This window comes from Nicotiana sylvestris, chromosome 8, assembly GCF_000393655.2.
Source record: "Nicotiana sylvestris chromosome 8, ASM39365v2, whole genome shotgun sequence".
Lineage (NCBI taxonomy): Eukaryota > Viridiplantae > Streptophyta > Magnoliopsida > Solanales > Solanaceae > Nicotiana > Nicotiana sylvestris.
This window is the reverse complement of record NC_091064.1, coordinates 174,329,540-174,343,892: the sequence shown is the minus strand read 5'-3', so window position 1 is coordinate 174,343,892 and position 14,353 is coordinate 174,329,540. Positions and strand designations below refer to the sequence as shown.

At 37.8% G+C, this 14,353-nt stretch overlaps 2 long non-coding RNA genes across 2 annotated transcripts; one reads left to right on the top strand and one right to left on the bottom strand.

The window, feature by feature from the left end:
- Window positions 1-622: 622 nt before the first annotated feature.
- On the top strand, window positions 623-2,663 carry LOC138874573 (uncharacterized). The gene is made up of 2 exons (XR_011401590.1): window positions 623-2,052; window positions 2,142-2,663. It is a non-coding gene; the product is annotated as an uncharacterized lncRNA (long non-coding RNA).
- Window positions 2,664-5,493: 2,830 nt separating this feature from the next.
- Window positions 5,494-6,811, bottom strand: LOC138876461 (uncharacterized). The gene is made up of 2 exons (XR_011401747.1): window positions 6,674-6,811; window positions 5,494-5,823 (listed from the first exon to the last, which is right to left on the bottom strand). It is a non-coding gene; the product is annotated as an uncharacterized lncRNA (long non-coding RNA).
- Window positions 6,812-14,353: the final 7,542 nt, after the last annotated feature.

Below are 14,353 nucleotides of genomic sequence, written 5' to 3'. Positions count from 1 at the left end.
ACCAGGATCGAACAATTTAGAGGGGTAGTGAGGCATTTCGTCGAACATCAGAGCTGCAGTCCTATCGGAATAGTCATACTGAATCTGCAACTTCGTTGGTAGTATCCATATTCGTCAACTAAGTGAATAGAAAAATCCACTCAGGTTCATTTCTCTAAGGGTTTCCATCGAACACTTTGGTCTGAAAGAACTTCCTCCCCATCTGATTTACTATTTGCTAACTTAGATTCAATCGCTGCTAGAATGATAGCGAAAACGGTGAACATCTTGGAGTCGTCGCTCACATCTTGCAGTAGTGTTACATAATTAGTGATGTTATTAGTAGTTATAAATGTAAGCTAGAAGTAATAAAGCAGCTGTTGGTTAGTTAGTCATTTCCGGAAGTTAGTTAGTTGAAAGCTAGTTGGAAAGTTGTTAGAAGGAATCTTCTGTTAACTATGGTTAAAGCTAACAAGCTGATGTAACTAGAGTCAAGTTAGTAGTGAGTTGGTTGTTAATCTTATTTAGATAGTTAAGCTTGGTAGTTAGCAGTTAGTTAGAAGTTTTCAGAAATTAGTTAATATTGTAGCTTAGCTGTATATATACACTCAGTGTACAGAGATTGCATAAGCTTTCTCATTTTCACAGAATAACATCTTCTCTTCTCAATCTCATTTCTGCTCTAGCTCAACTGCCATTTCCATGGCAATCAACATGGTATTAGAGCTTTAAGACTCAATCTACGCTCAATCACGAACTCAATTTCACTCTTTATTTCTAGTGTTGCTTCAATTCTGCAAAAAACCTGTAGAATTTCCTTCGAGTGACGCATCGTGAAATTAGGGTTTGCAAGTGTTGAATCTAGGTCAGAAATTCAGCTTGTTACCATTAATACAAATGATGGCATATCTGATACTGTTAATAATTCCACAATTGATCAGAATCACCCTCTCTTCCTTCAACCAACGGACACTCCACGTAGTACTCTAATTTCTATTCAATTAACCGGATCAGATCACTATGCTTTGTGGAGTAGATCTATGAGGATTGGTTTGCTAGGCAAGAGCAAACTAGGTTTTGTGGATGGATGATTTCCTAAATCTAAATTTGCACCTGAACTGTATGATCAATGGGAGAAAGTCAATGTTGTAGTTCTCTTATGGATTATGAATACAGTTAGACCAGGTCTATTAATTAGTGTAGAGTATGCATCTGATACTCACAAAGTGTGAGAGGATCTAAAGGAGAGATTTGATGAAGTGAATGGGTCAAGAGTCCTCTATCTCCATAGAGAAATTCATACATTGACTCAAGGAACCATGACCATATTTGATTACTTTTCGAAACTGAGGAATCTTTGGGATGAGTTTGATGCTTTCATGCCCTTCCCTGGATGTCCATCTCCAAAATCGAAGAAGTATGCTCAGCACTTTGAACAATACAGACTTCTGCAATTTCTCATGGGCCTAAATGAGTCATACTCATAGTCCAGAAGCCAAATTATGATGATGTCCCCAATTCCTAGCATCAACAAGGCCTACTCTCTACTGGTGGATCAGGAAAGTCAAAGGAGTTTAGCAAATTTCTCACACATAGTTCAAGTGTCTGAGACAATGGAGAGTACTGCTCTTTATAGTAATAGAACCTCTACAAACTCATGAGTTAATTTCAAACAAAGGAGAAATCAAGTATAGTGTGAATATTGCCACTACAAAGGCCATACTAAGGAAAATTGTTATAAGTTAATTGGCTATCCAACTGATTTTAAACCTGAGAAGAAAGGAGGAACCCCTGGTGTATATGCTAATCATGCTAGTGTTGATATCAATCAGCAGGGAGAAGGATCACAGATGCAGGCTGGAGTTCAACATGCAGGTCAAAATGGTAGAGGAGATCATTCTATAGTGTCTCAACCTGTTATTATGCCTCAATACCATATGATGCCTCAATCCACTCCTTATTCTCAACCTCCACCACATGCACCCTATCTCACACAATAACAATATCAACAGATTGTCCAGCTACTCAACAAAAGTGCTGAGGAGTGATCCTCTTCCAAGGCTGCTGCTATAGGTACTCTGATAGCCTTATTGTCTAAGTATCTTAATCATAACTGGATAGTAGACACAAGTGCCTCAAAAGACATGATATTCAATTTGCAGATGTTAAACAAGTATCAGGCTTTACCAAAACATCAAAGAGCACAGTTCAATTACCAACAGGAAATGTAGTGACAGTATCACACTCAGGAAACACTACAGTACTTAAAGACCAGAATATTAGTGATGTGTTGTTTATACCTTACTTTAAGTATAATCTATTGTTTGTTTCTCAAATTACCAAGGAATTACAGTGCTTAGTGGCATTCTTCCCTGATTTCTGCATATTTCAAGACCTCTACAATGGTCAGGTGTTGGGGATTGGTAAGGAAGAGCATGGACTCTATCTGCTGAAAGGAAACTCACTCCAGAAATCACAACTGTTAAATAAATGTGCACACACAGCTAACCTTAGTTCTGAGTCTATTAGTGCTGAATCTACTCACCTATGGCATCTTAGATTAGGACATGCTCCTATTGATGTAATCAACAGACATGATGTACTTAGAGCATTGAAAAGTGTAAGTTCATATCATTGTATTGTGTGCCCTGTAGCAAAGCAATCAAAATTACCCTTTCAATTGAGTACTACAGCTACTAAATCAATATTTGAACTGGTACATTGTGATATCTGGGGGCCTTATAAGGTACCTACATATGATGGAAAAAGATACTTTGTCACTATTGTGGATGACTACTCTAGATATACTTGGTTGTTCTTAATTAATTCTAAGTCTGATGCTACAGTGGTCATCAAAAACTTCTTAACCACTGTGCATAATTCTTTTTCAACTAATGCTAAAACTCTCAGGATTGATAATGGGAGTGAATATTTTTAGTGCTGACTTCAAAGAATTGGTCTCTTCTCTTGGTATTATTCACCAAAGTTCCTGTGTTTAAAATCCTCACAATAATGGAGTGGTAGAGAGAAAACACAAAATAATCCTTAAAATGGCCAAATCACTCAGGTTTCAAGTAGTTGTTCCTCTAAAGTTCTGGGGTGAATGTGTTAGCACTGCAGTTTACCTTATTAACATGCTACATTCGAGAGTGTTACATAACAAATCACCCTTTGAAATGCTCTATTTGCATCCTCCTTCTCTCACACACTTTATAGTCTTTGGGTGTCTTTGCTATGCATTCAGTCCAAAGGAGAATAATAAATTTGCACCAAGAGCTCTTCATGCAGTCTTACTAGGTAATTCTTCAATACAAAAGGGATATAAGCTCTACAGTCTGCACACCAAGTCCTTATTTGTGAGAAGATATGTGGTATTTCAGGAACATCTCTTTCCCTTCAAATATATGAAGGATGTTGGTACCCCTATATTTCCTATTCTTGACTTGCTACCAAGTGCAGAGGTCTACTCACAAGATGCCTCCTCACATCCTTCTACTCTGTGTCAAGAACTACCTCATGCCACTGATTATTCCCCTAATGAAGAACATCAATAATGTCAGTTCCTCACCTACTGAGTTTACTGCAACAACCTCTGACTCTCATGATCAACCTTCTGAGACTCTACCTCCTTAGGAGTTAAGAAGGTCTACTAGAGAAGGGAAGCAACCTGCTTGGATGCAGGATTATGTAATTCTCGTCAAGACCAAATCTTGTCCATATCCTATATCTTTATATGTGTCCTATGTTGCTATGAAACTGCCTTACAAGCAGGCTCTGTCAGCCTATACTGCTATCAAAGAGCCTCAGACTTTCAAAGAGGCTGCTTTGGATCCAAAATTGGTAGAAGCTATGCAACTTGAAATTGCTGCTCTAGAAGCTAATCTCACATGGAGTGTTGTTGATCTTCCTCCTAACAAGATCCCTAGTGGTTGCAAATGGATATTCAAGATCAAATACCAAGCTTCAAGGGAGATAGAGAGATATAAAGCTAGATTGGTAGCTAAAAGCTATAATCAAAAGGAGGGATTGGACTATACAGAAACCTTCCCTGTGGCAAAGATGGTGACAGTCAGATCAATAGTGACCCTAGCAGCATCCAAACATTGATACATCTACCAGATGGATATTCATAATGCTTTTCTCAATGGTAATCTATTAGAAGAAGTCTATATGCAGCTTCCTTAGGGGTTTGCCAGATAGGGAAGAATCTGAAGGTCTGCAAACTACATAAGTTCTTGTATGGGCTCAAACAAGCACCAAGACAATGGGGAAAAAAGATAACAGAAGCTCTAGTTCAGATGGGGTTTCAACAAAGTCATTATGATTGCTCTCGTTTCACTAAGAAGGCAGGATGTCATATCACTATAATACTAGTATATGTCAATGAGCTATTGATTACAGGCAGTAGCCAACAACTACTAACTCAAAGAAGGAAAGACTTACAAACCAAGTTCAAAATGAAAGACTTGGAAGAACTGAGATTATTTCTTGGCATTGAGTTTGCAAGGTCCAAAGAAGGACTTGTTATGTGTCAAAGGAAGTATGCCTTAGAACTTATTGGTGAATTAGGGTTAGGGGGAGCAAAACCTGCAGGTACTCCTCTAGAGTTCAACCAAAATCTCACGTCTTAGGAATATGACAAGTCTATTCAGAAGGGCACTCAAGAGGATCTCCTCAAGGATCCAGGACCTTATCAGAGACTTGTGGTAAGACTACTTTATCTCACTATGACTCGACCTGACTTAGGATTTGTTGTTCAAGTACTAAGTCAGTTTATGCACAACCAAAGGTCTCACATACGGAATTTGCCCTTAGAGTGGTGAGATATGTTAAAGAAGCACCAGGTCTGGGCTTGTTCATGCCTGCTCAGAACACCAATCAGTTACTAGCCTACTGTGACTCAAATTGGGGGGCGTGTGTACAAACTAGGAAATCAGTTACAGTGTACTTAATAAAGTTTGGAGATGCTCTAATCTCATGTAAGTCAAAGAAGCAAGGGACAATGTCAAGAAGCTCTGCTGAAGCTGAGTTCACGAGTATGGCTTCTTGCACAACTGAGATTATCTGGTTAGTAGGACTATTCAAAGAGCTGGGAGTTGAAGCACAAGTGCCAGTGAAGCTAATATGTGATAGCAAGGCTGCAATCCAAATTGCAGCTAATCCTATTTTTCATAAAAGGATAAAGCATATAGATATAGATTGTCATTTTGTAAGAGAACGGATAATGCAGGGTCTGATACAAACTGAGCATGTGTCACCCAAAAAACAACTAGCAACCAAAAAACAACTAGCAAACATCCTTACGAAAGGCTTAGGAAAGGCAAAACATGATTACCTACTTCAAAGACTTGGAGTGAAGAATTTGTTTTCAACTATCATCTTGAGGGGGAGTGTTGACTATAGTTAAAGCTAACAAGCTGATGTAACTAGAGTCAAGTTAGTAGTGAGTAGGTTGTTAATATTATTTAGTTAGTTAAGCTTGGTAGTTAGCGGTTAGTTAGAAGTTTTAAGAAATTAGTTAATAATGTAGCTTATCTGTATATATACACTCTGTGTACAGAGATTGCATAAGCTTTCTCATTTTCACAGAATAACATCTTCTCTTCTCAATCTCATTTCTGCTCTAGCTCAACTACTATTTTCATGGCAGCCAATATCTTCCTTTCATATAAGTAATTGTATTACATTCTGAAATTGTCAATAAGTAATTTATAATATATTCCTATAATCTCTCTTCTTCTCTTCCCTTCTCTTCTCTTTTTTCCATCGACATTGCTAAACCTTCGAGCTTTCTTTGTTAAAGCTCCTAGCCAGCCACATTCAAACTTTGGATTCTTGAAATCCCTGCATTTTAATAAGGCAAATGCATTTAATTGTTAATTGCTTTAGTTTAAGAGCAAAATATAACAATGTCAAATGCAGGATAGCAGTCTTGCACCTATCATGTCAAACCCCTTATTTCTCGCACTGATAATAATCTGTTACTCCACTCTCTAGTTCTTTATGATTAATTGTTAATTGCTTTAGTTTAAATAGTTAATTTTAGTTCATAATCATTCCAAATCAAAGTGTTGATCATCCTGAATAGCGTTTAAGCCCGAAATTACTTGAACATTAATTAAATTCAATCCATGAGGAGACAATAATTGTACTATACTATTTTTGGCTAGCAAATCTCAATTTCGTGTTGTGTTTTGTGCTCATTGAGTATCCCATTCTAGATATTCTCTCATCAATGAGCATCTTATCATAGACTACTCTCCATGTTAGGAAGGCCATATTGAAGGGAATTGCCTTATTCCATATCTTTGTATCAATGATGGAGCTGTTTTTCTTCTGCCTCAATAATTTCCATGCCGAGGATATTGAAATCGCTCCACTTCTATCTAGTGTGCATACAACTTTGTCTGACTTACTACTCCTTATCACGATGCTCATGTTACTTAAAATGTTCCGCACAGCTTCTAGCCATATTACCTCGGTGATGTATTATTGCCACTCTCCATTCACCAGACTTTGTTTATTTTGATATCTTTAGGTTCGACGTTCACTAGTAAGTGATCGAATAGAGTTCCAATAATTGGCCAATTGTCAAACTAAATATCTCACGCTCTCCTACAATCCAAACAATATGTTCTTTAATCTCTCGTCTAATCTTGTATAAGTTACATCTAACATATCGAGGCTCTATTACCTGGCTACTTTGTCACTGAGTGACCTCTGTGATAATATTTGGCTAGCATAAAATCTTTCCATAGAGACTTTCCGGTCCTGATATTTTACCATAATTTTGCAAGAAAAGATTTACCCACATCCTGTAGCCTTCTGAAATTTGCACCTCATTCCTCATACGGATAGCATAATTGTGACCATGCCGCCCAGTGGTATCTATCTTTACCATCAACAGAATTCCAAAGAATCTTACAAGGATCTTTTCAATTTGATTAGCACTCATTTAGGGGGTTGTAGTGCTGATAACAAATGAACCGGCAAGGTAAGAAGGATGTGTCTGACAAGTATAGCCTTCCCTCATGGAAATAAAAATCTTGATTCACATCCCCTTATACTACTTGTTACCTTACTTATCATCTTTGAGAAATAGGTTGTCTTCTGTCTTCCAACAAAAGGTGGGCATCCCAAGTATTTTATTAGAAAGGTTTGTTGCTGCATACCAGTAATTCTAGCAACTATACTACAAAATCTTACTCCTGCCTTTGGTGCTAAAATAAAGCAGCTTTTGTTCTTGTTTATTAGCTGTTTTGAAGTGAATTCATATGTCTTCAAGGATTTCATCACCAACTTGAGGGACTTTTTTCTACCATTAGAGAATAGGTCAAGATAATTTGTAAATGATAGGTGATTTATTTGAGGACCCCGCCTATTTATTGAGAAACCCGAGAACTTTCTGTGGTTATATATCTTATTTAACATGGTAGAAAGTAGTTCTACGCTTATAACAAAAAGAGAAGGTGAAATGGGGTCTCCTTCCCGCAATCCATTATTGGACCTGAAAAAGCCACACCGTTGGCCATTAATAATGATAGAATATCAGTTACAAAAAATGTGTCTAAGAATCATTGATCACGCCCAACTATGTCTTATAAAAAAGACAATGCGGACGTTGCAAATATAACCCGAGTATTACGCCCAGGGTCGAATCCACAGAGAGTTAACCTATCAATTACAATCTTTAGACCCACTAAACTCTTGAGAACCAATTTCCCAAACTTTTGAATCACAGTTGATGGTGTCTTAAATAACTAAAATTGCAATTAAATAAACAGCTGTAAACTAAGAATGCTAAGGTTGTAAACAATAATGAGAAAATGCTAAGGTAATGACTTCCCCTATTGATGGAATCCCTTCTGTTTATGCTTCATACAAATTGACCAACACACTTCTATCAATCATGAACACTTTTCTTACCGTAAATCTCTCCCGAGTAATCACAGTAATATACTATTGCACTCTCCCGAGATACACTAGCTAGCTTTAATTAACACAGTTCACTTAAGATTGCACCCAAGGCTTCGTTATCCCTAATCCCGCCTTTAAACCCGCAGTTATAGATCCCTCTTATACTTTGGGAGTGGTGTTGCTCAACAATAACCTAAATATGCACTCTCTCCCGAGTTATGCACACTAAATAGGCACAGCTAATTGAGGATCCTGTCAATTAACTATAACATACACAAAGTTGAACAAATAAAGATTGAGACTAGCAATTTGTATTCACATAAACAAGAAGTTCATCCCCCAATAGGTTCCATCAAAACCTTAGACAAAAGATTTAGCTACTCATAACTATGGGTAAATAAACTAAAACAATATTCATCATAAAACTTGCAAGAAAAATAAAGAGAAGAAGAAACCAAGATGTTTTGGGTGATCTCTCACACTTGTTCTTCTTGCCAAAAATACTCTCTAAAACAATACATCCTCTCTTGGGCGGATCCTAGTGTTTAATATAGGGTTTTGGGCTACAAATCCCGTGTTTTGCACTTTAGTCCCTGAAGTTCTCTGCCTCCACCGCGGTTCTGCTGCGATCGCGGTCAAACCGCGACCAAACTTGCTCTCTGATTCTCACTTTGTCTGCATCCCTCTTCTACCGCGGTTCTGCCGCGGTCGCGGTGCAACCGCGACAGTACTCTTTCAGTTCTGACTTGATCTGTTTCGCGTGGTTTACTTGACGGAATTTTTACGATCAGCCTCTTTTTCTCCATATTTGATCCCAAAAGTACTCCATAGCCTTCTCTGGTCATATATAACCTGCAAAGCATGAAAAACACTAATAAGAGCATTTTGTTATCACTTTTATCATCCAAACTATACAAGAAGGTGGTTATTTAGGGCCTAATTATAGTTAAATTCACCTTTTATCAATGCCCCACACTTAAACCTTTGCTCGTCCTCGAGTAAGTTACACCACACTTCCAGGCCTAATCGTTCGATGCATTACCCAATTTTTATGCCACACCCACCATTATGAAGGAACAACCTAAGCAGTACAACAGTCATGCCTCAGATGAAGACTGTACACCATGACACACTCATGCTCACTCTAGTTACTCTAATAGAGGTGAAAACTCACTTTTTTCTTCCCGAGTCACATGCCCTCGCATCATAATTCTGAGAGAAGTTCCACACACATAAAATTCAAGCAACAAGGAACCACAGATAGGCAGAATTCACTCACTCTCAACAAAGAACATTCACATGCCACACAGACACACCATAAGCTTGCCCCTAGTGTAGTACTCTACTACTCGAACTATTCAGTCAAAGATCAAGAGGTCTTTATTTGGTTGTAATGGAGGCTAAGAGACGGGTAGGATATATTTAGATATAGTGACTAGCCTCCCTAAGCACTTTTAATACACACTTCCTTTTATTTCAATTTCCATGCTCAGCCCACTCGTTCTTCCACATTTCAGTTCATAGGTGATCCCCACTTTTCTTTAGGTGCAACTTTTTTTTTTACTTCCTCAACACCCCACACTTTGACTTTTGTATGTTCTTTAGCAATTCAAGTGCTTCTAGGAGGTACAGGGTCAAACAGTCAAACTATTCAAACACAGGGATATAGGTCATTATAGGGTTATCAAAGAACATGCTTTAGGCTCAAAGGGGTTAACTATGGCAATATATACAGGTAGATTCACAAATATACAGGCTACACAAAGAAATGCCTCAATCATCTCTAAAACCAAACAGCTTCTATTTCGCTTTGCAAACACACAGGGCAAGTTCTAGGTATCACATACAAGCATAGAATACATGTAATAGCTCACACACACTTGGCGTGTAACTCATTCTGAATCAGTTTATCAACACACTCATACGAGCGTTCAAGCAAGACAGGATGTGCAAAATTAAGGCATAGATTTACGAGTCTACAAACGAGCCTAGACGTCGCACCCTCATGTTCATTTTTGTTATTCTCAGGTGTGTACATCAAGGGTTGCATTCTAGCCTTCACCCATTTTGGTCCTAAAACTACAAACGAAAAATCTACCTAACCCGGTTCAAGAAAAGCCCTTGGAAAAGAACCGTGGTCAAAAGAAAAACCAAGGGAAAATTACTACACTACCTAGTTTTATTTTTTTAAAACTATATGGACTACTTCCCTCAAGAGTACTGTCCAAGTGGTCCGTCCTCAGGAAGAGTCTTCTAGAATATTTTTTTTTTAAATCCGACTTTTATCCTCAAGAGACCCGTCGAAAAGTGTCCGTCGTTGGGCCAAGTCGGTTACTTCTATTGTGAGTACAGTCAATTATACACCACAACACCAATCAAATACTACACATACACCATGTCTATATAAACTACAATACATTACCCTAGCAAGTCTCCCACCCCACACTTAAAATTTATGGCATGTCCCTATGTCATATCAAAAATAACGAGCAGAAGGGTAAGAAGACTTCTCTGGGACTACATCAGAGTCGGAGACGGTGTTGGGGTCCACATGGCATGCCCTCCCCAAAGCACGAAACCAGGACATGAACCGGCTCTCAGACCTGGCTTGCCGCTGAGACATGGCATCCATACGTGTGTGTAGGCCCTCCACCGAGGTGCGAAGATCCGCGACCTCGTCCTCCATAGTATGCAACATAGGCTGGGTGGAATGAGATCTGGATAAGCCTGTCCCAGCATGGGGGCGCCAAGAGGGTACGGCACTGTCATAGGATCTCTTGGATGGTGCCATGGGAACCGGGTCATCCTCCTCATCTTCGATTTGAATGGTAGTGCGGGTACTCCTGCCCACTCTTATGTTGGAAGCTCTGAAAGCTGTTTTAGGGGGCAACTCTCCATCAGTAGGATAGGTGGGGACATTCTTCAGTAGGCACAATGTAGTCACCAGGGAGGGGAAGTAGAATCCCTTTGACCTCAGCGGGGACCGTATGATCATTTCATTACCAATAAGTCTTGCCGCATCAAAATCTTTCTTTGTGACGAAGCACCACGTCAAGAGGTCTCTTTGGAAGTTCACGTCAGTCATGTTTCTGGAGGGCAAGAACCGGCTGCAAATGACAATGAGCCAACACTTAGCCAAATGGGTGAATGAATTGGAGTTCAGGGTGATATGGTCACGTATCCAGATTGGTTGCCCCCTGTGCATAGTGCAGCAGTCATAATATCCCAAGTGACTCCTGGTGCGTCCTGGTAATAGTCGACGTCACCAGTAAACCGGGGCAGCCACAACACCTGTTGAATAGTGTCAACAAAGGCATCTACCAATTTGCCTCGCATATTCACCTCCCGCAACGTATGTGATGGGCAGTTCGCGTAGAACTCCCTTACAAGCATCATGTTCACCGTTTCAGGTTCATCAAATAAGAACTCCATTTCCCTCCGCCGAATTTCCTTATACATCTCCTCCTTTTCTGCACGGAGGGCCGCCCTGTCAATCGGAATTTCAGGGATGAAGCTCTTTGAAGCCTTGGCATGAAAGTTGTCCTCTGCCAATTCTGAGTCAAACCTTGAGGCATCATATGTAGGTTGTTAGGACGTGCCTGCCGATCTCTTTTGCTTCTTACGATCCATATGACCTGCAAAGAATACAAGAGAACCATCAAAGACATTGTCACACCTCTTTTTTTCGCCCCCGCGAGGGGTAAAAGAGTTTTTTCAATTAAAGGACAATCGAAACGGGATTTGTTTATTTATTTCAGAGTCACCACTTGGGAGATTTTAGGGTGTCCCAAGTCACCAATTTAATCCCGAAACGAGGAAAAGAATGACTCTGTATTATAGTCCGCTAACCAGAAATCCGGATAAGGAATTTTGTTAACCCGGGAGAAGGTGTTAGGCATTCCCGAGTTTCGTGGTTCTAGCACGGTCGCTCAACTGTCATATTCGGCTTGTTTATCTGATTTTTTATACAATTATGAGCTTATGTGCAGATTTTAACTCTTTACCGCTTTCATTATTATTATTATTATTTTACAGGGAATTGCAACGTTGTGAAAATGTATTTCGAACCACGTCACAATCAATGTACTCGTGATCGTCGACACACTTTGACTCCGTTGAGATTTGGATTTGGGTCACATAAATGTGCACCCGAGTTTAAGAAGATTAAATTATTAAAGGTGCGCCTAAAGCGACTAGCGTATCATTTACTTTGGGTAGGGCCGTGAAATTTTGCTAAACGGTCCACCCCGAAGTCTAAGCAATTTTAAAGCAAATATTTACTGAGGGCCCCGCAAATTTGTATTTTTTATTCGGCGAGTCTCATCTCATTCTTATTTTTTAAAAGGAATTTGCAACGTCATGGACACGCATCTCGAACCACATCACAATCAATGTACCCGTGATTAGAGACACATTTCGACTCCGCTGAGATTTGGATTTGGGTCACATAAATGTGCACCCGAGTTTAAGAAAGTAAGATTAATTAAGACGCGTCCTAAAGAAACTAGCGTGTTGTTATTTTGGGTAAGGCCGTGGAGTTCGCGAAGCAGCCTATCCCGAGTTCTAAGTAATTGACACATACATTTTGTGAGGGCCCCGCAATTTGCATTTTTATTTGGCGAGTCTCGTCTCATTATTTTTTTTTTATTTTTTTTTAAAAAAAAAGATAATCTTAGAATGATTACATTTTTTCTATTAAGTTTTAGTCTCTAAAATAAAGAAAGAAAATCCTAATTAATTAGGAGATAAAAAAAATTAAGAACATGTAACATACTAATTGCTAGATTAGGATCAATATTAAATGAAAGAATAAAAAAAAATTCGAAATTATAAATAAAATAAGAAATAATATTCAAAAGAAATCAAATATAGCTAGATTGAAGTCGCATTGTTATATAAAAAAACAACTATTGGAATTAATTATTCATAACCATTTGAAACTAGATTTAACCATAATTACTAAAGCTTATTAGAAAGATTATTAAACTTAAACATTATCTAGTCTTGTTTGGCTTTAACTAAATTTAACTATCCATTCATGATTGACCTACTGTTGACCATATTAAAACTTTCATAGCTAGTGAATTAACCCATTTTTGCCAAGCTGATTCACTAAAGACCAACTTATGTTATTTTTCTCTTATTCCAATTATTAAACAATAATACATGAAATAGCCTAAATACAATCAGTAAAAAAAACGAAGAAAAAGCGAAATTAAAACTTCAAAGTTCCATTCTTCATGTATTCATGCTTTCACATTTTTCAGCTTGCAATAGCTAGTATTACAGTCGTGTACCTGGTATTTGGATACAAGGAAAGGAAGAATAGGATCAGCAGCAGTAGAAACAGCGCAACAACAACAAACAACCAGCAGTCAGAAAACTCAGCAGTAGACTTGAAAACCAAACAGAAATTCCAACAACCACTTGATAAAGGAATAACAAAGGACCAACAGTTAACTCAAGAAGCCAATTGAAAATTCCGGAAGCAAACAGGAGGCAGAGATCACATTCAGGAATACACGGAAATAGTATTCGGATATTTTAGGAATCCTCTTCCTCAAGATTAAAAGTATGTTCTTATCTCCTCTTTAGTTCTGAAATTTTTCTCTCCCCCAAAATTCTCTCTTTTTTTCTAAGTGTCCAATGAGTCCTCTTTTATATCCAAAGCAAGACTTCTCCCTATTTCTTTTTACCTCTTTTACTTTTTAACCCAATATTCTTTTACTATGTGTATCTTTTAACCTTTTATTATTACCTATACTATTTCTAACTTTTACTTTAGTAAAAGTAATCAACATAGGCCCCCCATGTTCCCTCTTTTTGAAAAGAAGACATTATTAACCTTTTTCTTTTTACTTTTATCATTATGTCTTGTCCTCCACCATAATTAAATAATATATAATTAGTTAATTCCCGTTGTACCCCTAAAACTACTGTTACTGCCCTGATTCAAAATCTGTTCAAACTTCAAAATTATCTAAGAACTTAAAATTAAATTACCAGCTATAACCAATCCTTAATCCAGTTCAATCAACAAATTCAAACTTAAACGATGAACAACAAAGCAACAACCGGAATTATTTTGACTGAACGATATTTTTAACAACACATATATTTTCAGATTCAATAACATTAACAAATTGAGCATAACAAACAAGTAGATTTGAATTTCTAAATTCAATAATCATTTGCCCTTTAAACTAAATCCAACAACATTACAACCAAGATGAATATTCAAATTAAATCAAGAATTAAAACATAAACTCACATTAAATCACCGGATTAAGAACGAACTTCAAACAAAAGATGAACACGAATTAAATCTAAACTAATCAACAAAGATGGATGATTCAAGCGATTAAACTAACATATTTATATATTACAGCTAAATTCTTTTAAACGAATAAAACAAACCGAAGAAGAAATAATTAATTGAATTTCAACTTGAATCTAA